The following is a 22,174-nucleotide window of genomic DNA, read 5'->3' as shown; positions in this document are numbered from 1 at the left end:
AAATTATTTTTTCTTTCTGTGCGTCCCGGTGCCAAAATTTCCCGCGGCCCAGTACCGGTCCACGGCCCGGTGGTTGGGGACCACTGGTCTAGGTTATGCCTGGTGAGCTGGAAGCCAAGAAAAGGAGGGAAAAATGGAGAAAATGAAAGACCTGAGGAAAGCTGCAGTTCAGCCTTCAGGAAGAAAAGTTTAGACCAATAATTACAGAAATAAAAGATAAAAAATGTTTTTATAAATCTGAAAGTCACCAAAGTGTTTAACAAACTTTTTCATAAAGTGAAAAGGTCAAATGTTTGTGTGTTGGAAGTCCCAACCTGACAGATGAGCAGAATAATAAGGCAGGCAAAGCCGTAACACTGCCCCCTGGTGGACAGGAACTCAGCAGTGCAGCTTCAGGATGGAGTGGCTTCCAACAGATCAGATCAACGTTCTGCTCTCTGCTAAAGAGGCAGAACGTCTCCTTCTAAGAAGAATCCAGAGTTCCTGATCACAAACATCAACTGAAGCCCAAATCAGAGCTGATCAGACTGCATGGAGCCCAAGCTCCAGAAAAGAGGAGAAAAGAAGAAGAAGAAGTCGTCCACATGAAGCTTCACCTTAGAGGAAAAGAGGAGCTGCTGAACTAAAGTACTCGAGTACTGAGGACTTTCAAGCTCTGATGGATTCTGTAGAACATCTGGAACTAGAATGTAGAAAGTGCTTCAGTTCCATCAGCTGTCAGTCTGCAGCAGCTTCATCTGCTGCCTCCATCCTCTCTCTGTGAGTCTCTGCAGAGTTTTTCTGCAGCTGCTGGTTTTTCTGCAGCAACAGCAGCAGCATCAGAGCCAGAGAGCCAAAGAAAGTGGAAAGTCTGAGAAGGAAGCAGCTCTGAAGCTCTGCAGCTGACGGTGCAGCTTCAGGACTCATGAGGAGGAGCACATGCACGGCTCTGATGCTGCTGAACGTCTGACTGAGATGATCCACATTCAGAAGAGAGTTTCAGAGTGAAAGACGTGTGGAAGAAGAGAATCCTGAAGGTTTCTGTGCAGACATGAACTCAGTCAGAGAGCGTCTGAATGTTGGAGGATCCAGAAGAAACCAGGAGCTCATGAAGGTGGTTCTGTTGGAGCAGAGAGCAGAACTCTGATCCCAGTTTCAGGAACAATGCAGGCTCATGTTCTGGACTGAAGAGTTCTCCTGAAATGTTCTGTTCAGACTTCTTCAGGGTCACATCTGTGTGTGAATGTGGAGCTTTGTCTGAACCAAGCTGCAGCTAGTTCACTTTGAAGCTCCATCAGGCTCACACAGCAACAATGACAAAGACTGAAGCTGCTGTGCTGCCCTCTAGTGGCAAACATGGCATCTGCAGCACACATTTCTGCATTTCTCAACATTTTTGAAGCTCATCCAGAGAATGCCAAAAGTCTGCAAAGCAGTAATCAAAGCTAAAGGTGGCTACTATGAAGAACCTACAATATGACATATTCTCAGTTGTTTCACACTTTTTTGTTATGGATAGAATTCCACATGTGTTCATTCATAGTTTTGATGCCTTCAGTGTGAATCTACAATTATCATAGTCATGAAAATAAAGAAAACTCTTTGAATGAGAAGGTGTGTCCAAACTTTTGGTCTGTACTGTAAATTAAAATTTTAATTTTTTTTTTCTCTTAACCTGTAAAAATCTGTGAATTTATTTAAATATTTCCCAGTTTTTTATTGTAAAAATCTTTGAAGAAGACACAGAAACAAGAAACAGCATTAAAATCTTTGCAGATTGTAGGTGAAAAATGTTTGGATTCCAAAGATCTTTAATTTTTTAAACTTTTATTTTATTATGTTACATCTCAGTTATACTTCATAAATTTGTTAATCTAATTTTAATTAAATTAAGTAAATTTCTCTATTGTTTTTTCACTCTTATAATAAATTCAAAACTATTGCTTGTTTTTGTTATTAAGTATACAGTTTAATGTTTATTAACAGTCATAATTATTCTCTTTAGAAACAGATTTTTAGGATCTTTTTGCTTGAAATTTTCTTGTTTTAATTTTTTTTCTTTGTTTACTTAATAAATTTATTTATTCATGACTGTAGTTTAGAAATACAATAAACGAATGTGATCAGGTTTAGTTAGTCTCTGATGGGTTTTGTAGTCAAATGAGTCAATGAGTTCTATCACTAGAGGAGACATCACGTGATTCCTCATGGGAGGAGAGCACCGCCATCTTGGTGAGGTCAAGTTACTGCTGCAGTGAATGCATGTGAAAACATTTTTTGCGTAATACCAGTTCATTGTGTGGGTTTCAACTGCCAAAATCAGAAAAATGAGTCCATGATGGAGGAAGGTATATCATTTCACAGGTACGTATTTTATTTTATTTTTTCTTTTAAGGCTGCAGGGGCTTCATTAATAGAACACATGTTGACATGCATGATGCTGCAGGGCTGTTATCAACATGCTGCATGATTTACATTTATTTTGCTGTCAATATAAATGCACATTTTATTTTGCTAAACCTGTATACAGCATACTAGGCTATTTATACAGATTTATACATTTCTGACTCAGTGACTGAACTTTTCTTGCAGGTTTTCAATGGACTCAGACTTCAGGAAAAAGTGGATCTTGGCTATCAAAAGAGTTAACCCAGATGGATCACTGTGGAACCAACTAGCAATACAGTCTGGCTGTTCAAAACATTTGTGGAAACAGATTTTGATAAGAGGCCAGATTGTTTTTTTTAGGGTAAATTTATTGTTCACTTTTGGACTTCTTTTTATTATTATTATTATTATTATTATTATTATTATTATTATTATTATTATTATTATTATTATTATTATTATTATTATTGATAATGATAATAATAATATAATTATTTTTATTATTTTATTATTTATTGACTTATTATTTATTTATTATTTATTGTTTGTATTGACTTACTATTGATTTATTAATATTATTATTATTATTATTATTGACTTATTGTTGGGTTTTTCTAAATAATTAAAATTGCATGTCAAAAAGGTCTAAAACTTCTAAATATTTAGAATTTAATTTTAAAAATTCTTTCTTATAATTTTTTTGTTTTTAAGAAGTCCTGCAACAATGCATTTTCATTCAGGTTTGAGCTTTTAAGGCTGACTGTTTCACTTCTTTAACAGCAACAAATGATGTATCTATATGTACATTATATACATAAAATATAATATATTTATATATATGTATAAATATATTTAAATCTAAAAATATATATACAGTTTATAAAAGCTACTTAGACACCACTAAAATCAATGGAAATCAATGTCGTCGACCTCACCAAGATGGCGTCGCGCTCCGCCACCGTCGGCCAGGCTTCTAAAGCGGGCGTGTCTCCTCTAGTGATATTTTTTTTTTTTTTTTTTTTTTTTTTTTTTTTTTTTTTAACAACTTTATTGCACATTATGCCATTTTACAAAAAAGTACTTTTAGGTATGCAATCAAAAAAAAAAACACAACAGCATATATCAAATAAACATCTGTAACATACAGAGGAACACGAGTAGAAATAGAAATAAGCCAGGGGGTTAAACTCTATGAAAAAATACTGAATCTATCACATACAGACAATGTTCTGATTGCTTTTGCTTCTCTGAAATTCGAATACTGTTGATATTTTTTTTTTCCAGAATAAAGACAATATAATTTTTTTTTACCAATAATACAGAAAAATAAAATAAAATAAATACAAGACATTAAAATAAAAAAAAAATTTAAAAAAAAAAAAAAAAAAGGGGGGGGGGTTACATAGACATTGTAATTAATCTTAACTTAGGGGGCTATCAAGAAGCTGTAATTTACATATGATACTTTGAAGTTCCATAGCAAGTTTGTTTTCCATGAAGTTTACAGATGAAAAAAAAGAGCAGAGTTCTTTATGAAATGTAGAAAAAAAAGGTTTGATTTTAAGGAAACGGCATTTATGTATATAGAATTTACCCAAAATAATTACAACATTCAGAAGAAGTTCTGTGTTCTTGTTTTCTAAAATAAACCCAAAAATGATATCCTTAATAGAAAAGTCTGCTAAAAGTGGAATCTTGGGGAAAAGCCAATAATTTAAACTATTCCAAAAGACATCAGAATAAAAACATTCAAAGAAAAGATGCTCAGTTGTTTCAATCTCCACATGACAAAAAGAACAACAATTTTCAGGAATTCCAAACCGTGTTAGCTCACTGGCTAAGGTGGTGGGTTTATCATCCTGAGGTTCTAAGTTCGAATCCTCTAGTGATATAACTCATTGATCTTAACATTGGCATGAGACACAGTGTGATGACGTCACAACAGCTCTCAAAAAGCTTCCTCGATAGATTTTTTTTTTCTATTTTGATTTTCTTTTCTTTATTATCTCCTGAATTAAAACTGTTTACAAATATTGGAAGCCCTTTTTAAAACTATATTGAAGTTTAGTTAAGCAGTTTCTACGTTTATTTTTCAATAAAGTTTCTCCACGTGACCCGGAAGTAAACAGCACGAGGCGCTAGCAGCGTTAGCTTGTTAGCAGGCTAGCAGCGTTAGCTTGTGTTGAGAGGTCGGTGGTTTTTAGTTGGGACTTTTGTGAGGTTTTTGGACAGAAAGGACGATTCGTGGTTCGTGTGGGAACTCTCAGCATTTTCCAAAGTGTCGTAAATGAGTGAAGAAGTGTTGAACGGAAAGACAACGTGGATTGCTGTGATTGTGAGACTAGCAGATGATCGATCGGAGCTGCAGTGAAGAGGACGGCGGTGTTTGTGGGAGTTGGAGCTGAAGATCGGAGCAGGAACCATGTCTTCAGAACCTCAGGAAGGTTCTGTCAGAGAACAACGTTCTGCTGCTGAAGGAACCATCGTCCAGAACGAGGAGGAGCTCTGTCGTCAGCGCAGACTGCTGGATAGCAGCTGGAACCCGCAGCTTCAACTCAACATAGTTGGTATGTGACTAAACATTATAAATGTAACGAATTTGGATTCCGATTCGCGAGCGCACTAAAGGAACATTCCACTGCATTTGTCCACCTTGGACCAGCTCCTGTTCAAAAACCGCTGAACCTGGACCGATTGCTGGATTAAATTATGATTTGAGCAGCTGGGAAACGAAAAGACACACAAGAGTCTGCATGAAACCTTTTCCAAAAGGGGAGAAGTGGAGAAACACGACCTGTTAGTCTCTGTGTCTGTCGTCTCTCTCTGTCCTCAAGGCTAAAAGGCTGTTTTATTATTCAGTAAGGGAAGATGTAAACATACTAGATACATCATTAGAATGGTGTGTTTCTGTCTAGTCTGCATTGCAGGTGGTTATTCCAGAAAGCAGGTTATGCTAGCTCCCACGGTAAGTTTGAGGCTAAGGAAGTTGATAACCTCAGCTTTCGGTTCCAGAAATGGAGGTATGTTTCAGGTTAGGTCAAGTTGCTATGGCAACTCATGCTCTGAACATAACCTGGTCTGGAGCAGGTTTAGTTGAAGGTTAGTTTGTTTACAGAGAGGTGAAGCAGCATGGCGTGTCCATTTGAAGATGATTTAGTGGATGAAGAAGCTCAGATAATACTTTTTCCACCATGAGAGGGTGATAAGACCACATATGGATGTTTAAAGATAAACTTTATACTTTGATCTAACTTCATTATTTGCTTCAGTTAAGATAAATCATTTTTTTGTTAGGTCACCTTAAAAATTACACATAGTTTTCAGACAATTATTTTACTTTCATTCAAATTAATTCAATTAAGTAGGTGTAACTTTTGATGCTGCTGTTTTAGTTAGTTTGATTAAATTTATCTCAATTACTTGTTACCAATAGAAGTAATTCATTTAAGTTGGCAAAATTGGATAAGTCATATATATATATATATATGCGTCACAAGAAAAATAGAAATAAGATCAAAAACTTGTGCGTTTACTTTGTCTGTTCTTACTACAAGCAGAAACTCTTTCTTTTGATGATGCAGCCATATTACTTTTTTGATTGACGTATAATCTTCATACGCCGTCATTAAAAGCTCAGACTCCGCCTTACTGAAGTGTCGCGCTTTCTTTTTTCCCACGCGTTTCCATGGTGACTCCAGAAATCGGCGATCCATTGAGAATGTCTTTATGTACTTGACGTGCACGTGCATTAATCCAGGGTTACCAAGTCGAGGGCAATTACGCCAACTCATATCCGGTCTTCTGGAACCGACATACCCAGAGTAAACAAGTTCAGGTGGATTTCAGCCAGAGTTCAGGCTTAAAGTCAGGCTAGTTTAAACATGCTTCCTGGAATACCCCCCAGGTGTTGTGGCTCCATAAACACTCCAGTACAGACCACAAGTTAGAAACACGTGACAGAAAAATAAACTTCCTGGTTGAATGAATGTCAAAATGAAAATGAAAAAAAAACAGCTGCTACCCTTTTTTAAGAAGACACAAATATCTATTTTTTATATCTAAATATAAAAAATACGGAGGGTGGGGAGGCAAATTTACTGGTAGCACATGTGCACCTGGATGTAAAATTCAGTCGCACACTCTCAAATTTTGGTCGCAGTCTGGAGCCCTGGCCTTTATTTTGTTGGGACACGACTGGAAACACAAATCCACGTGATTGTTTGAACAGTTTCTAAGGACTGAGCGACATTTCTGCTTTAAGCTCACACACTGCCCCAAACAAAGCTGCTTTGTGTGCTGAGGGTCTGAGCTCTGCCCGGATACACACTTTTAGACCCGGTTCTCCTGAGTTCGGTAGCTCGTTCACCTAGAGCTGGGAGACGGATCGCAGTCCTAAGTCTCCCACACATAGCGCACCAGTAACAAAGCGTCTTCCCTATCCCTCAAACACAAAGCTGTAAGAACGCGCTCCACCGGTCCACTTGACTAGTTAAGTGCAGGAGCAGACTACTTCTTTTCTATTTTGCTTATTTGTTTTGTTAAAGTCACTTCCCTCAGTTTATACTGGATCCTTGCGGATGAGTCATTAGGTGGGTAATAAAATGAAGTAAAAAGGTAAAATAACAAATAATAACTATATAACAATTATAATAACAAAAATTACCCCCCACCCCAACCCCGGACGATTTCATCGTCTATCCGGATGGTTTACTGCAAACATTGTCAACTGCCAACTTAAGGGACATCGCCCAACCCTATGGCTAATGCACTTAGCATTTGCTGAAATGCTATCGGTAAAGCGGGCCAAAGTTCTGCTGAACCTCTAAGCAATAGATTCTAGTTGAGTGATCTGATGGATCAGTGGGATGTGTGCAACATTCTGAAAAAAGGCCGACATCGTGGTGATCAGCGTTACCAGTTTACTTCCACGTGTGAGAAAGCGTGGCAGCACCACGGTGCAGGGCAGACTGTGATGTCAAAAAAAAGCATCTTTGTCACATTAAAGCAGCTTTCCTTCATTTTGTCGTGCTGCCTCATTATCACACTTTACTGTTTCTGGAAAGAATCACTGCCCCCCCCCCCCCCCCCTTTATTTTTGAAGCACCATTCAGGCTCCTGAACCGTTTCAAAGTACTGGAGAAGGCAGGAAGGCAGAAGCTACATTGGGCAATGTTGTAATAAACAGCATTTTATTTCCCCAATAGAAACTAATTGGTTAAGGCAGTGTTTTTCAACCTTTTTTGAGCCAGGCCACACTTTATCCTAGACAAAAATCTCGCGGCACACCAGCATCCAAAAATGAAAAAAGGAGAAACTCTGTAGTCTGTATTGATGTGCAGTAGAGGGCTGCATTGGGATTGGGTCCCGCCGGGTCCCGCGGGACCCAACGCAAATCTCGCGGGATTGGGCGGTTTGAATTGTACTGCGGGCGGGAGCGGGCGGCAAAAAAAAACTCTGCGGTATCAGTTTTGCCATGAATATCTCATGAATATATAATAGTGGACTACGTTAGGCTGTGCGGCTGTTGGAGTCTTATGTACTGAAGCTCCGTGAAGGCACCAGGTAGAGACGCCCAATGGCCACTGTCATCTAACCTGTTGTTGGGGGTGTGCAGCGCCCCGCCTCTTAGAAATTGTGTTCTTTAAAGCCTGATACCGCGGTCGTGTATGGGCGGAGCTATCAGCTAAAGTTCTGGTCTGATCGCTGCATGGAGCGATGTGTGCATCAATGCATGGTGAACACGAAGAATGTGGAGAGATCAGGTTTATTATTTTAAAGAGTTCTGCTTGATAATCATGTTTCCATGTTTGAGTTCATAGAATCATCCCAGAGAAAGTCTCTGCTTCAACTCCCGCAGTGAAAGCTGCGTCTCAATCTGACGCCGTGTTTCCATCTCTCTGACAGAGTTTGAAGCCAAAGCCCCTCCCCCGCCTCTTTACCTGCTTTTCCTCTCTACCTGTTCACCTGTTCACATCCTCTGCAGCTTAGAGTTATTTTCCCCGCGCTCCCAGTGTGTTCTACACAGAGAGCGCAAAATACGGTCATAGCAGGTTAACACGTTAGTCGGAACGCTCTAGCGCAACAGAAGGATGAAAGAGCTGTCAATCTATCTGGCAACACTGCGCGGGATAAGGAAGAAGCAGAGGTTTCCTGACAGGGACATGATGTCAGTTGATGAAGCAGAAAAGAACCTCAAACGAGGTTCATCGTGTTCAGATCTGCGTGCCAATGCCCCACTGAGGCGCAAAACAGCAAAAACGGGAAAAGGCTGAAGCTAAAAAAAAAAAAAAAAGTATTTTTCCGTCAGGAAAAAATTAATTCATAGATTTTCAGCTCTGTTGAACCATTACAATGTTTTTCTTCCTGCAAATGACTTTGACCTGCATCTATCCCAGCTGGTTCATCGCGCTTCAGGCCGTCTGTCGTGGACAAACAATGTCGCGGACACACGCACACTTTTTTTACCGAACAGGATTTGTGAAAATATATTTAATGATTATGTTGCACATTACACAAAAGAGGAAAGCATGAAAAGATGAGACTGGAGGAGGGACATGAATCTCTTTAATAATATCAATAAAAATACGTGTTTTTTTCTGCGGGACGGGAGACGATACAAAATCAATGCATCTCTATTACTGTGCAGGACAAAATTCTATGAGTTTTGCGGGTGCGGGCGGGAGTGGACATACATATTGCGGGTGCATATATATATATGCATATATATATATGCATATATATATATATATATATATATATATATATATATATATATATATATATATATATATATATATTCAGGGCTCCAGACTACGACCAATTGGTCGCATTTTACGACCAAAATTTGAGAGTGTGCGACTGAATTTTACATCCAGTCACACATGTGCAACCAGTAAATTTGCCTCCCCCAGCCTCCGTATTTTTTATACATTAAACGTGGAAGGGGCACGTCAATGATCAATGAAATAATCAATGAGACGCTATCGCACACGCACGCAAACACACACACAAACTCGCACACATACTCATGAGACGAGAGCACACACTCGCGTAAGTGGCTAAAATGCGTGTAGGGGGAGGGGCCTAGAGATAATCGAGCGCGCGTAAACATCTGTGGGAAGGAAACGGAGACAAATATCATCACAACCTGTGCGTGCATCTGAGCTATGAGCAAGCGAACCATTGATTCATTCTTCCGACCTGCGGCTGGTGTACCAGAGTCTACAGCAGGGGTCTCAAACTCACGGCCCGCGGGCTATTTGTGGCCCCCACCTTGAAATGAAAGTTTAATTTTAATGCGTCCTGCAAGTTTGTATGAATGACACCTTTACATTGTCGTGTGCGGAGCTGACAAACCAACCAATCCCAGTGGAGTAAATGACTATTGGGGGCGTGACAATGACCGGGCTTGAAAGCAGGAGACCTGACAGCCCCCTCCCTCCCCGGACCACATGAAGGAGTTCCTTACTTTCCTTTAGAAAGTATCTATTCGCTCGTAATTTTGTAAATGCATGCAGGCAGTGCTGAACTTTTCTCTGGGTCACACAGACCCGGAGGTTACGGGGGTTACGGTTAAGCGCGTGGCGTCGCTTCCCCCCAACCAAACGGTTTGTGCACGGCTGTTACGGCAGCACACCGCCCCCGCGGGAGTCGGGTCAGCTGAGGAGAATAACTGTCCCACACCTACATGCGTGACAGCTAACGGGGCTTGAACTTTAAACACGTGCGAGCAACAACACGGTTTAGTCCGAGACGCACTTAAAACACTTGGTGAGAATGCAAGGATAGACGTGTTTGAGATGAACCAGCATCTATTATTAAAGTATTTATTAGTAATACAGTGGAAATTAGTAGATTTGGTTAGAATGTTGATTAACGGTATGCGCCCCTAAAGTTTCTGGTTGTGCCCCTAAAATTTTCAGTTAGGGGCCACAGTGCTCCTAGTGAAAAAAGTTACTCTGGAGCCCTGATATATATATATATATATATATATATTCTTTCTAAATAATTATTCAATTTTTCAATGTTGGTGCAAAGGCAACTGTAATTTTTCAACAATTATATGATCTCAATATCTTTGATAAATTTACACAAAAAACTAATATTTTTATGTTTTCTGTAGCTACACAAAAAGTGAACATGTTGAAGTTTTATTAGTTTTCTCTTGTCTTAATCAAAGATGAAGTATGTGAAAATTTTAACAAAAATGTTATATGTCTTTTTAAATGATGAAATTGTTTTAATTTAGTTCAATTGTTTCTGTTGGCCACTTCACCTTAATTCTGTTTCTCAAATGTTTTTATTACTTCTATTTAAGCTTATCTTTTCAAAAGTGACTGACGTCTGAAAGCAAATTCATCCTTTAATCCAGACGTTGTTAGAAAAGTATTTCAGTTAGAAAGATGACTTGGACCAAACTATGGGATGTTTGGCTGTTAATAAACACAGACCTTAAAGGAGAACTAAACTCATTTCTAGGGGTGTGCCAAAATATCAATATGGTGATATATTGCAGTATTTAGTCCTGTGATTGATTCTCGATACGTCTTCATCAAGTATCGACCTTTTATTTACGTTTAAAGACCCCCTAAAACATCATATCAAGCATTATTTGGCAAGACAATTCTTCTGAGGGTAGATAGGGAGCACTCGAGAGATTGGGTGTTGTGGGCGGACGAAGAAGAATACACATTCAAACAAAGATGGTCAAGGGGGAAAACAAGGAGAATAGCTAGAGCAGCAACTTAGAAGACGCGCCGCCAGCATTAAAGCTGCATCACCCGGAGTTGGGTGACAAAGACGTGGCTGTTGCTGGCCTGAAGTCGACGCAGCCCGGCGCAGATTTTTCCAAACGGAGCTACCATTGTCTTCTGCGAGAGCAGGGACACAAACGGAAAACGGGCTCCGCCCCCCTGCAGCGAGGTGGAGAACGAGGGATTTCGGTTTTTATTGAATGCATTAGAGCCACAAAAAAAAAAAAGTATTAAAAAAAAAAAGTAAAAAAGTATTTTATGAGTTTTCTTATTCCTAACTACCGTAAATTCCGGGTTATAAAGCGCACCCGATTATAGGCTGCACCCACCTATTTTCATGTGCTTAATTATTTTTGTACATACACAAGCCGCATCAGAATACAAGTCGCTGCACGTCCTGACTCCCAGAGAGAGCGTGGCTCATTACCACACTGAGGGCGGGTACAGCCTTGACTCAAGCTCATGTATCCAAGTACACCCACATCTGAAACAGCATGGACCTCTATTTTGTTCACAAGTTCCTCAGTTATGTTTTTTTTATTTTATTTTATTTATTTATTTTTTTTTTTTACTTATTGACAATCTAGGTATCATACATAAAATTACAAACAGTAACCATATAATCAACATTACATCCCTCAGTTATGATGAGGAAATTTACATCCGCGATTCCCCATTTCCTGTCAAGTAACGAAGGCGTGGACACAAGATGCAGGACGACAGAAGTTGAGAACACAAGGATTTTAATCCTAAGGAAGGCACTGAGACTCGAAAACTAGTGATAATCATAAGAGAACGATCCAGTGATAAGTGAGGAGGAACACAAGGTATATATACACACAACAGTGATTGACAACAGGTGAGTAAACAGGTGCTGGCGATGAAGACGTCAAGTCCACAGAAACACAACAGAACACCGAACCGGAACCTAACAAATAAAAGCCTCAACCCGGAAGTGAAGGTGAACCTAACCGCCCTGGCCCCCGGTACCCGACAGTACCCCTCCCTCAAGGGGCGCCTCTGGGCGCACCCCCGGGTTTGTCAGGATGGCGACGGTGGAACTCCCGGAGCATGTCCTTGTCCAGCATCCTTGAAGTCGGCTCCCAGGACCTCTCCTCGGGACCGTACCCCTTCCAGTCCACCAGGTACTGCAGACCCCGACCCCGCCGTCTGACGTCCATGATGCGTCTGATGGTCCATGCAGGCTGACCGTCGATGAGACGAGGCGGTGGCGGCTGGGAGGGAGAAGGCTGGAGAGGACTCGTAACGTGTGGTTTGAGCTGAGAGACGTGAAAGACTGGATGAACACGCATAGTACGAGGAAGGCGCAGTCGGACCGCCACAGGGTTGATGACCCTCTCCACCTTGAAAGGCCCGATGTACTTGGGAGACAGCTTCCTCGACTCCGTCCGCAGCTTGATGTTAGCTGTAGATAGGAGAACCAACTGACCTGGCGTGTAGGTAGGTGCAGGTAACCTATGCCGGTCGGCCAGTCTCTTGTTAGCTGCGGATGAGCGAAGGAGAGCAGCGCGTGCCTCCCTCCAGATGCGCCTGCAGCGGCGGTAGAGGTGTTGAACCGACGGAACCGTCGCCTCCTTCTCCTGCTCCGGAAACAATGGAGGTTGGTAGCCCAGGGAACTCTCAAAGGGGGACATACCTGAAGCAGATGATGTCATAGAGTTGTGGGCGTACTCAACCCACGGCAGCAGGGTGCTCCAAGAGGTCTGGTTACGGGAACAGACGCATCGGAGAGCCACCTCAAGGTCCTGATTGGTCCTCTCGGCCTGCCCGTTGGACTGTGGATGGAACCCCGAAGAGAGACTGACCGTGGGACCAAAGGCTGCACAGAAAGTCTTCCATAATTGTGAAATGAACTGAGGACCCCGGTCAGAGACGATATCCACCGGAATGCCGTGCAGCCGGAACACATGTTCAATGACGAGTCTGGCGGTCTCAACGGCCGAAGGCAACTTCCTCAGGGGCACGAAGTGGGCTGCCTTGGAAAACCGGTCCACGATCGTCATGATTGCAGTCTTCCCCGAGGAGGATGGCAGACCGGTCACAAAGTCCAGGGCGATGTGGGACCACGGACGGCTCGGGACAGGTAAGGGGTGTAACAGACCTGCTGGTGGTCGATTGCTGACCTTGTTCTGGGCGCAGATCGTGCAGGCCAACACAAACTCCCTGGCGTCCTTTGCCAAGCTGGACCACCAGAAACAGCGACGCAGGAAGGAGACAGTTCTGTGTATACCGGGGTGACAAGTGAGGCGAGTAGCGTGAGCCCATTGAAGGGCCTGACTCCTTACGGCCCTGGGTACATAGAGTCTGTTAGGTGGCCCACTACCAGGGTCAGGTTCCCGGGTCTGGGCAGCTTTGATATCCCTCTCCAGCTGCCAGGAGAGGGCACCCAGAACACAGGAGGCAGGTATCACAGTCTTAGGTTGCTGACTCTCCACCACCGGTTCCTGTTGCCGAGAAAGAGCGTCCGGCTTGACGTTCTTGGAGCCAGGGCGGTAAGACACCACAAAATCAAAACGAGCAAAAAACAGTGACCACCGTGCCTGTCTAGAGTTAAGCCGTTTTGCGGTCCGGATATAGGACAAGTTCTTATGATCAGTCCAGACCACAAAAGGCTGACCCGCCCCCTCCAACCAGTGCCTCCACTCCTCCAACGCCAACTTGATGGCCAGAAGCTCCTTGTCACCCACATCATAGTTAGTCTCCGCCGGATTAAGCCGGCGGGAGAAGAACGCGCAAGGATGAAGCTTGCTGTCCGCACCCTTACGCTGGGACAACACAGCTCCAACCCCAGTGTCTGAAGCATCAACCTCCACAACGAACTGAGCGGAGGGATCGGGTTGGACAAGGACCGGCGCCGTGGTGAAAAGGCGTTTGAGGTTCCGAAAAGCGCCCTCAGCGGCCTCCGTCCAAATAAAAGGCGAGGAGGTGGAGGTCAGACCCGTAAGGGGGGCTGCGACTGAGCTGTAATTTCGGATGAAACGGCGTAGATAGTTGGCAAACCCCAAAAACCGTTGGAGCTGTTTGCGAGTGGCCGGGGTGGGCCAATCCACCACCGCACTGACCTTAGCCGGATCCGGTCGCACCTCCCCTCCAGTGACCACAAAACCCAAAAACGATACACTAGAGGAGTGGAAATCACATTTCTCGGCCTTCACAAACAGTTTATTCTCCAGGAGCCGTTGGAGAACCAGACGAACATGCCGCCTATGTTCGCTGGGGGTCCTGGAGAAGATGAGAATATCATCCAGGTACACAAACACGAAATGATGGATGTAATCTCGTAGCACATCATTAATCATGCCCTGAAAAACAGCTGGAGCGTTGGACAAACCAAAAGGCATCACCAAATACTCATAGTGTCCAAGATGTGTGTTGAAGGCGGTCTTCCACTCGTCACCCTCCCTCATACGCACCAAGTGGTACGCATTCCTTAAGTCCAATTTAGTGAAGATCCGGGCCTCCTGTAAAGACTCAAATGCAGTGTTCATGAGTGGAAGAGGATAACGGTTCTTAATAGTGATGGCGTTTAACCCACGAAAATCAATGCATGGCCGTAAAGAACCGTCCTTCTTCCCTACAAAGAAAAACCCAGCTCCCACAGGGGACGAAGAGGGTCTGATAAGGCCCGCCTGAAGAGAGTCAGTCACATACTGCTCCATGGCCTCCCTCTCAGGCTTAGACAGACTGTAAAGATGAGTCCTGGGGAGAGTAGCACCGGGCTGCAGCTCTATTGAGCAGTCATAAGGCCTGTGAGGAGGTAATGAGAGAGCCCGGGATTTCGAAAACACTTCCCCCAGATCGTGGTATTCAGAGGGCACCTTGGAGAGGTCGGGTGAGGACGGCTGTCCTACTGGGTCAGCGGAATCAGCCCCTGGATGCCGAGCTGAGCGTAAACAGACCTCGTGACAGTGATTACTCCAACTGTTTATACGGTTGTTAGGCCAGTCAATGACTGGATTATGGGCCAGGAGCCAAGGAAACCCCAGAACCACCGGATTAAGTGGTGAGTTAAACAGAAAAAAACGAGTATGTTCGTGATGGTTCCCAGACAGTATGAGGTGGACTGGCTCAGTAATCTGGTCAATAGTGGCGACAGCCTTTCCATTAAGGGAAATAACCTGCCAAGAACGGGGAAGTAACTCGGTCCTTAGTCCGACCCGTTTGGCTAGCTCGGCATCCATGAGGTTCTGTTCAGCCCCTGAGTCCAATAAGGCCTGAACAGGAAACCCCCCACCCCTAGACATGACATGACCCTCCAGAAAACAGGAGGTGGATTTTGAACAGGTGGGCGCATGCCCTCCGTTCGTCAGTGTGCCCACTCTTAATGACGAACGGAGACATTTGGGCAGTGCTTACAGAAATGTCCCCGCTGACCACAGTAAAGACACTCACCCGCCGCTATCCGTCGTCTGCGCTCAGAGGGGGATAAACGGCCACGACCCAGCTGCATGGGTTCCTCCAACGGAGCTACAGGAGAGTCTGTGGAAGCAACCGAAGAAGGATGAGAGGAGGGCGGGTCGTAGTCGTCAGTGCGTCCCCGGGAAAAGGAAGCGTTCGACTGGCGCCCCCGTCGGCGATCCTGCAGTCGATTGTCGATCCTGATGACTAGCGCGATGAGAGACTCCAGAGACGACGGCAACTCCAATGGAGCTAGGTTGTCTTTCAGCACCTCGGACAGTCCCTCCAGGAAAGCGTCTACGAGCGCGGCGGGATTCCATCCGCTCTCAGCAGCGAGAGTCCGGAACTCAATAGCGTAGTCCGTCACCCGACGATTTCCCTGCGTCAACCGCATCAGCGCCCGGGCTGCCTCTCGACCGGGTTTCGTGTGCTGAAAAACTTGGGTGAAGGCATCGAGAAAAAAAGAAAGAGAAGCGCAGGTTGCTCCCCCACGTTGCCACTCCGCGGTGGCCCACGCTCCGGCTCTGCCGGTGAGGTGAGAAATAATAAACGCCACCTTGGCACGATCCGTGGGAAAACTGGCAGCATGCAGCTCGAAATGGAGTTCACACTGTGTGACAAACGCCCGGCAGTCCCCAGAGTCACCAGAAAACCTCTCCGGTCGGGCCAGCTGAACCGCTGGGGCGGAAGGCGTCTGGACCGGAACCATCGGTGTGGATGCGGCAGAGGAGGGATGGAGCGGCTGAGGTGTCAGCGGCTGCTGAACCTGTCTTGCCAGGGTGTCGATGCGATCGCAGATCGCAGTCAGCTGTTTCTCCTGCCGATCGGCCATCTCCAGCATACCTCGGCGGAGGCAGTTCAGCTGTTCCTCCTGGTGGCGAATGACCCACTCCTGGCTGCTGGCGTTTGCTCGAGAAGCTTCTGCGTCTGCTGCGTCCATGTTGACTGGATCGTAATGTCAAGTAACGAAGGCGTGGACACAAGATGCAGGACGACAGAAGTTGAGAACACAAGGATTTTAATCCTAAGGAAGGCACTGAGACTCGAAAACTAGTGATAATCATAAGAGAACGATCCAGTGATAAGTGAGGAGGAACACAAGGTATATATACACACAACAGTGATTGACAACAGGTGAGTAAACAGGTGCTGGCGATGAAGACGTCAAGTCCACAGAAACACAACAGAACACCGAACCGGAACCTAACAAATAAAAGCCTCAACCCGGAAGTGAAGGTGAACCTAACCGCCCTGGCCCCCGGTACCCGACATTTCCCATGAGTCTTAGGGGCTAAAAGCGGGGCCAACGCCCGGCTCGCCACACTGTTGTACGTGTTTAAGAATGAGCAAGTAGCAGCAGTGCATGGAGGGGTGAAAAGGAACAGGTCTCCTTCCACTTGTGTCGCGGCAGCATTATGGAACTAACAGGGCTGGTTAAAGAAACACAGCAGTAAAATAAAGCAGCGGCGACTGAAAAGCCCGCGCCTCGGCGCGATATGCGCGCCTCAGCGCGGCGCGTTCGTCAGAAGTTTTCTTTCACAACAAACACTTGTTGCTCCGCGGACGCCTCTGCGCTCCGCGCTCGTCTAGCGGGCTCCTTGTCTCCCCTTCCTATCCGAAAAGCTCACACGGCGGCTGTGAGCTATTCAATGCAAAATTCTGCTCAGCCCTTAGAAAAAGGGCTGAGGGAAAAGCGCAGGAAAAAAGTAGCGGCTTATAGTCCGGAAATTACGGTACTCAGTGTTTTATCAGGACCCGTTTGGATGAACACAGAACTGATATCTTGGAGATGGAAAATGTTTTCAGATTTGGGTAATTTCCCACGGCACACCTGACTATGTACTGCGACACACCAGTTGAAAAAAACTAGGTTAAAGGCCTGTTCACACCGGGACGAATTTCGCACGCGATTTTCGCCGACGTTTAACGGCTCGTGACTAAACAAAGGGCACCAATGTGAGTGTGCACACGGACGCGAAAAAACGCCACGCGTCAAAGCGTCACTTTTTAAAAAACGCCTCGGGTTCGTTTTTTTGGTTTGACGCATCGCATCGAAAACTATACGACCAATGAGAATGGCGTTTTTGCACACGTGTCTGGAGCTTCTGAAGTTACAGTTAAACACAATTTGGGGGCGCTCAAACACAAAACTGCCTTTCTGAGCACACATACCAGCGAAGAAGATAGACGCCAAGTAGCGTTTACACTGCTGCAAAGAAATAATGACGGACATTCTAAAATATCCTCGAACCAAGCACCAGTTGGAGCTTCGGTGGGGCTCTCTCTCCTTTATTTTTTACACTCCATCATCAACAGAACAGAATTAGGCAGAAAAAGAACAGAAACACCCACTCGAGCTCAGGTGTAAGATCACATTTGCAGAAATAGTGTGCATGACTGAAATGCTTTGTGTGTGTATTTGTATGCATAAGTATGTGGTTATTAAAAATATAATCAATCTAACTAAAGTCTAGCCTAAATTAATAAAGTGGTTCATTCAAATATACTCCTTGTTTGTCAGAAGATTCATAACCACATGTTGTAACAGAAAAATATGTCCAACACAAGAGGTCTTCAGCTCTCATCTGTTTGGTCAGCTGCTGGACAGGAAGTTGGGGGGGGGGGTAATAGTTTTAAAATGAGAAAATCTAGTCTATATTGGAAAATACCATTTGGATTGAGACACGGTGAGTGAAAGAAGACGTCTTTGTCAAGAAAGATAAACCTTCTCTTAATAAGAGGTGGTCTCAGGTTTAAATCAGTCCCAGACAAACAAACCGAACCAGTTTCTTTTCCAGGTCTTTAGAAGTCCTTTGTTCTCAGCTAGAGTTGGAGAGACAGGGGCTACACTCCCCAACCTGGCCATCTCTTTCAGCTGTTAATGTCATTTAGTTTAGGTCAAGTTTTTCCAGTTTCAAGTTTGACTCCTCCCCCAAGAGCACTTATAAACCTGCTTTTTCACCAGCTTATCCACAATTGACAATTTGGATCAAAGGTGAAATGTATTCAATTTTAAAAATGAAAATGTCCAGATGGCATTTTTTAAACCTACTACTGTGATGGAAACAAACTGTATGAATGAGAGTCTTCACAGACAATTGGTGTAATTGATAAGCAGTTAATAGTGTTTATTAACAACACACAACATCCTCAAAACATAAAAAGTGTCTCTGTTTGTTTTTCTGCAGTCCTCCCCCAGGATTGGGGGACTGAAGATCTCTGCAACCGACAAAGGAACTTCAGAGTTGAACCGGAGAAACCGGACCCTCCGCATTATAAAGAGGAACCGGAGGTACCAGAACCATCACAGATTAAAGAGGAACCAGGGGAACTCTGCATCAATCAGGATGAAGATCACCTTGATCTGAAGCAGGAGACTGATACCTTGATGGAGATTCCTACTTATGAGGAAGATGAGAACAGTGAAGCAGATCTAAACAATCAGCAGAGCTTTAATGTAACTGATAGTCAGGATAAGGAAGGAAACCAACATGAAGAATCAACATCAACTACAGATGAAGAGACAGACTCACAGAACAGAGATCAGATAAAGGGAAGAGACAGAAGTCATGTCCAAAGTGTGGACAGCTCTCACAGTGAGTGTGACTCTGATGGTAGTAGAAAGGATGATTTGGTTAAGAAACACAAAGAATCTTCAAAACAGAAAAGACTTTTCTCCTTCAAGTCTGGCGAAAACTCAAGAATCGCTAACAAACCATTTAAAGTAGGAACTCGATCAGGAGAAAAGCCTTTTTCTTGTAAAGAATGTAATAAAGGTTTTAGTGATTCATCTCATCTCCGAAGACACATGAGAACTCATAGAGGAGAGAAGCGATTTTCATGTAAAGAATGTGACGTTAGTTTTAGTCAAAGATGTAATCTGAAAACACACATGAGAACTCACACAGGAGAGAAGCCTTTTTCTTGTAACGAATGTAAAAAAAGTTTTAGTCGTGTATCTCATCTCAAGAGCCACATGAGAACTCATACAGGAGAGAAGCCTTTTACTTGTAAAGAATGTCGAAAAGGTTTTAGTGAATCATCTAGTCTCAAAAATCACATGAGAACTCACACAGGAGAATGGCCTTTTTCTTGTCAAGAATGTGCTAAACCTTTTAGTCAATTTTCTGAGCTCCAAAAACACATGAGAACTCATACAGGAGAAAAGCCCTTTTCTTGTAAAGAATGTGACAAAAGTTTTAATCGTACATCTCATCTTAAGAGACACATGAGAACTCACACAGGAGAGAAGCCTTTTTCTTGCAAAGAATGTGATAAAAGTTTTAGTCAATTACCTCATCTCCAAAAACACATGAGAACTCACACAGGAGAAAAGCCTTATTCTTGTAAAGAATGTAAAAAAAGTTTTAGTAATGTATCTAATCTTAAAACACACATGAGAATTCATACAGGAGAAAAGCCTTTTTCTTGTATAAAATGCCATAAATGTTTTAGTGATTCATCAAGTCTCAAAAAACACATGAGAACTCACGTAAGAGAAAAACATTTAAAAACTTTTTAACAAAGGATTTATTAATAAACTTTAAACTCAGGAAAACTTAGAGCAGAGAACTTGTGCAGTAAAAAACACAAGGTTTACATGAGAAGAGGGAAAGATTTGAAAAAAGTACACATTTTCTTCAATAAAGAAAGAAACTAGCATTTTATTAAAAATGATGATTTTTAGATTGAAATATTTTAAGCCTTGGTTTTATGTTGCCATATACGTATGGGATATACCGCTTATGTACCTTCTTTAAAAGCCAAAAGTACTTAATATTCAGTCCCATTCACTCCCTCACACCCATTTACACACTGATGGCAGCTGTACTGTCTCACACTGGCACCAACCTATAACCACCAGGATCAATGTGGGGTTCAGTTTTGTTCAATGACACATGGACGGGCAAAATGGTAATTGTACCTGTGATAGTCTGATCAGAGATGGACCCCTTTACCTCTGCAGCACAACCGATCACTTTGGTTTCTGTATTTCAGAAAATTTGAAGATTTTCACTTATTTTTATATTTTAGTTAATTTTTTGTTTTTAATATTTAAAACTCTTGGGATCAAACCCTTATGTGCTCATATACTCCAAAGCAGCCCGAGCTTTCATTACATGAACACAGAACCACAGACTGTTGGCCTACATAACACATTGATGCAGTCATTCAATAAGAAGGAGACACAAGTTAGTGTTGAACACATAACAATGAACCGTTTTCTAAAGACTGTGTGCTGCTTCATGCATGTCCCATGCAGGAGCTTTTGAACACTCGTATCATACCACGACTCTGGAGACCGTTGAACGTTGTCATCAGGTTTAATGATACTTAAAGGGTAAAACAGAAAGCAAATGATCAGTACAATTAACATGTATATATGCATAGCATTGCATCACAACTTTACAAACTCCAAAAATAATAGACTGATAAACATGTTTCTTATATCGAAATTCAAAAGTCTCAATATTAAATTTTCTCCACATACCGGCAATGCAACCTCTTAATTGAGACGTATGCAACAAATTCTTTCCACTGACAAACAGTGCGTGCATGCTAGCGAATCCTTTCTGTTTCTACATGTGCACTTTTCAATAAAGATTATTCAAATAAATGTGTTGAACAACAGTACCGGGCGCGACCGCTAGAGGTCTCCAAAAACACGTTCAAAATAATCAGCCCATTAACAGAAGATTTAAAACACATTCATAAAACACTATAACTGTCACTCAGAACAGAACAGACTGACATGAGCTGAAAACATCATTTTTTCATGAGATTAATCTGATACTCTAAATTTTTTACAACAGTTTTTGTATTTTATATTCTTTAAGCAACAATTATCAAACCAATAAAATAAAAGAACCAGTATGTTTAAATCTGTGTAAAGATACTTGACAATAAGAGCTTTGCTGCTTTCATTGACAAAAAAGGTAAAAAAAAATTCTACACAAGGAATTCTTTCAGATGTATCCGTTAATAGAAATGTGTTGTTTTGTATTATTAGAGTTAAATCTTGAAAGGATTCAATGTGGTTGTAGTTTAAGCTGAGATGATGAGTATGTTGTTCATGTGTTACCATGACAACACTAGAAAGATTTTGTAGATGTCTTTAATTCTGACACTTTTTATGTGATCAGTGAACATTTAATTATTATTTTACTTAAAAAGTAGTAACCGCATTTTATATTTTGTTAAACCAAGTTAAGTGAGGAAAAGATTTTCCTAAAAAATGTCAGAAGGAAGTTTTCAGGCAGATAAAGAACCAGACTGGTGTTTGTGTGTTTCATGTGATTCGTGTTTTCTAGTAGACATTAGAACTGTTCCTCTGTTCTTTTTGGTTCTCAGTGTTCTGTTCCAGTCTTTACTGTGAATAATAAAGTGGACATGAACATCAGTCAGAAGTGTGGAGTCTTTCCCACAGTGTGGGTTTCTGCTGTTTGTTGTTTCTCTGCTGGTTCCAAAGCCGGACTCTGTTCCAAAGAGCAGAGCATGTGATGTTACCAGAACCGGGTTGCGAGATCAGCAGAGATGCCCAGACTTCCCTTGCACTTCCTCCAGATTCGTAGTCTCGTAGTATCTTGCGTGTCCTGGGCCTGTCCCAGGGCCTCCGTTCAGTTGGACATGCCTGG

At 42.8% G+C, this 22,174-nt stretch overlaps 2 protein-coding genes and 1 long non-coding RNA gene across 4 annotated transcripts in view; 2 read left to right on the top strand and 1 right to left on the bottom strand.

Moving 5' to 3' along the window:
• LOC144989040 (NLR family CARD domain-containing protein 3-like) overlaps nucleotides 1–22,174 on the bottom strand; it is a 228,514-nt gene that overhangs the window by 106,018 nt on the left and 100,322 nt on the right. The window lies entirely within an intron of this gene.
• The window catches only part of LOC144989115 (uncharacterized), a 79,330-nt gene that overhangs the window by 25,785 nt on the left and 31,371 nt on the right, over nucleotides 1–22,174 (top strand). The window lies entirely within an intron of this gene.
• LOC144989473 (uncharacterized) lies at nucleotides 4,198–21,939 on the top strand. Its single transcript, XR_013653693.1, has 2 exons — nucleotides 4,198–4,934; nucleotides 18,728–21,939. It is a non-coding gene; the product is annotated as an uncharacterized LOC144989473 (long non-coding RNA).

Source organism: Oryzias latipes, chromosome 2 (genome assembly GCF_053564925.1).
Source record: "Oryzias latipes strain Hd-rR chromosome 2, Olatipes_Hd-rR_3.1".
In the NCBI taxonomy this organism is placed as follows: Eukaryota; Metazoa; Chordata; class Actinopteri; order Beloniformes; family Adrianichthyidae; genus Oryzias; species Oryzias latipes.
Note: the sequence above shows the minus strand (reverse complement) of the source record. Positions and strands in the feature narration are given on the sequence as shown.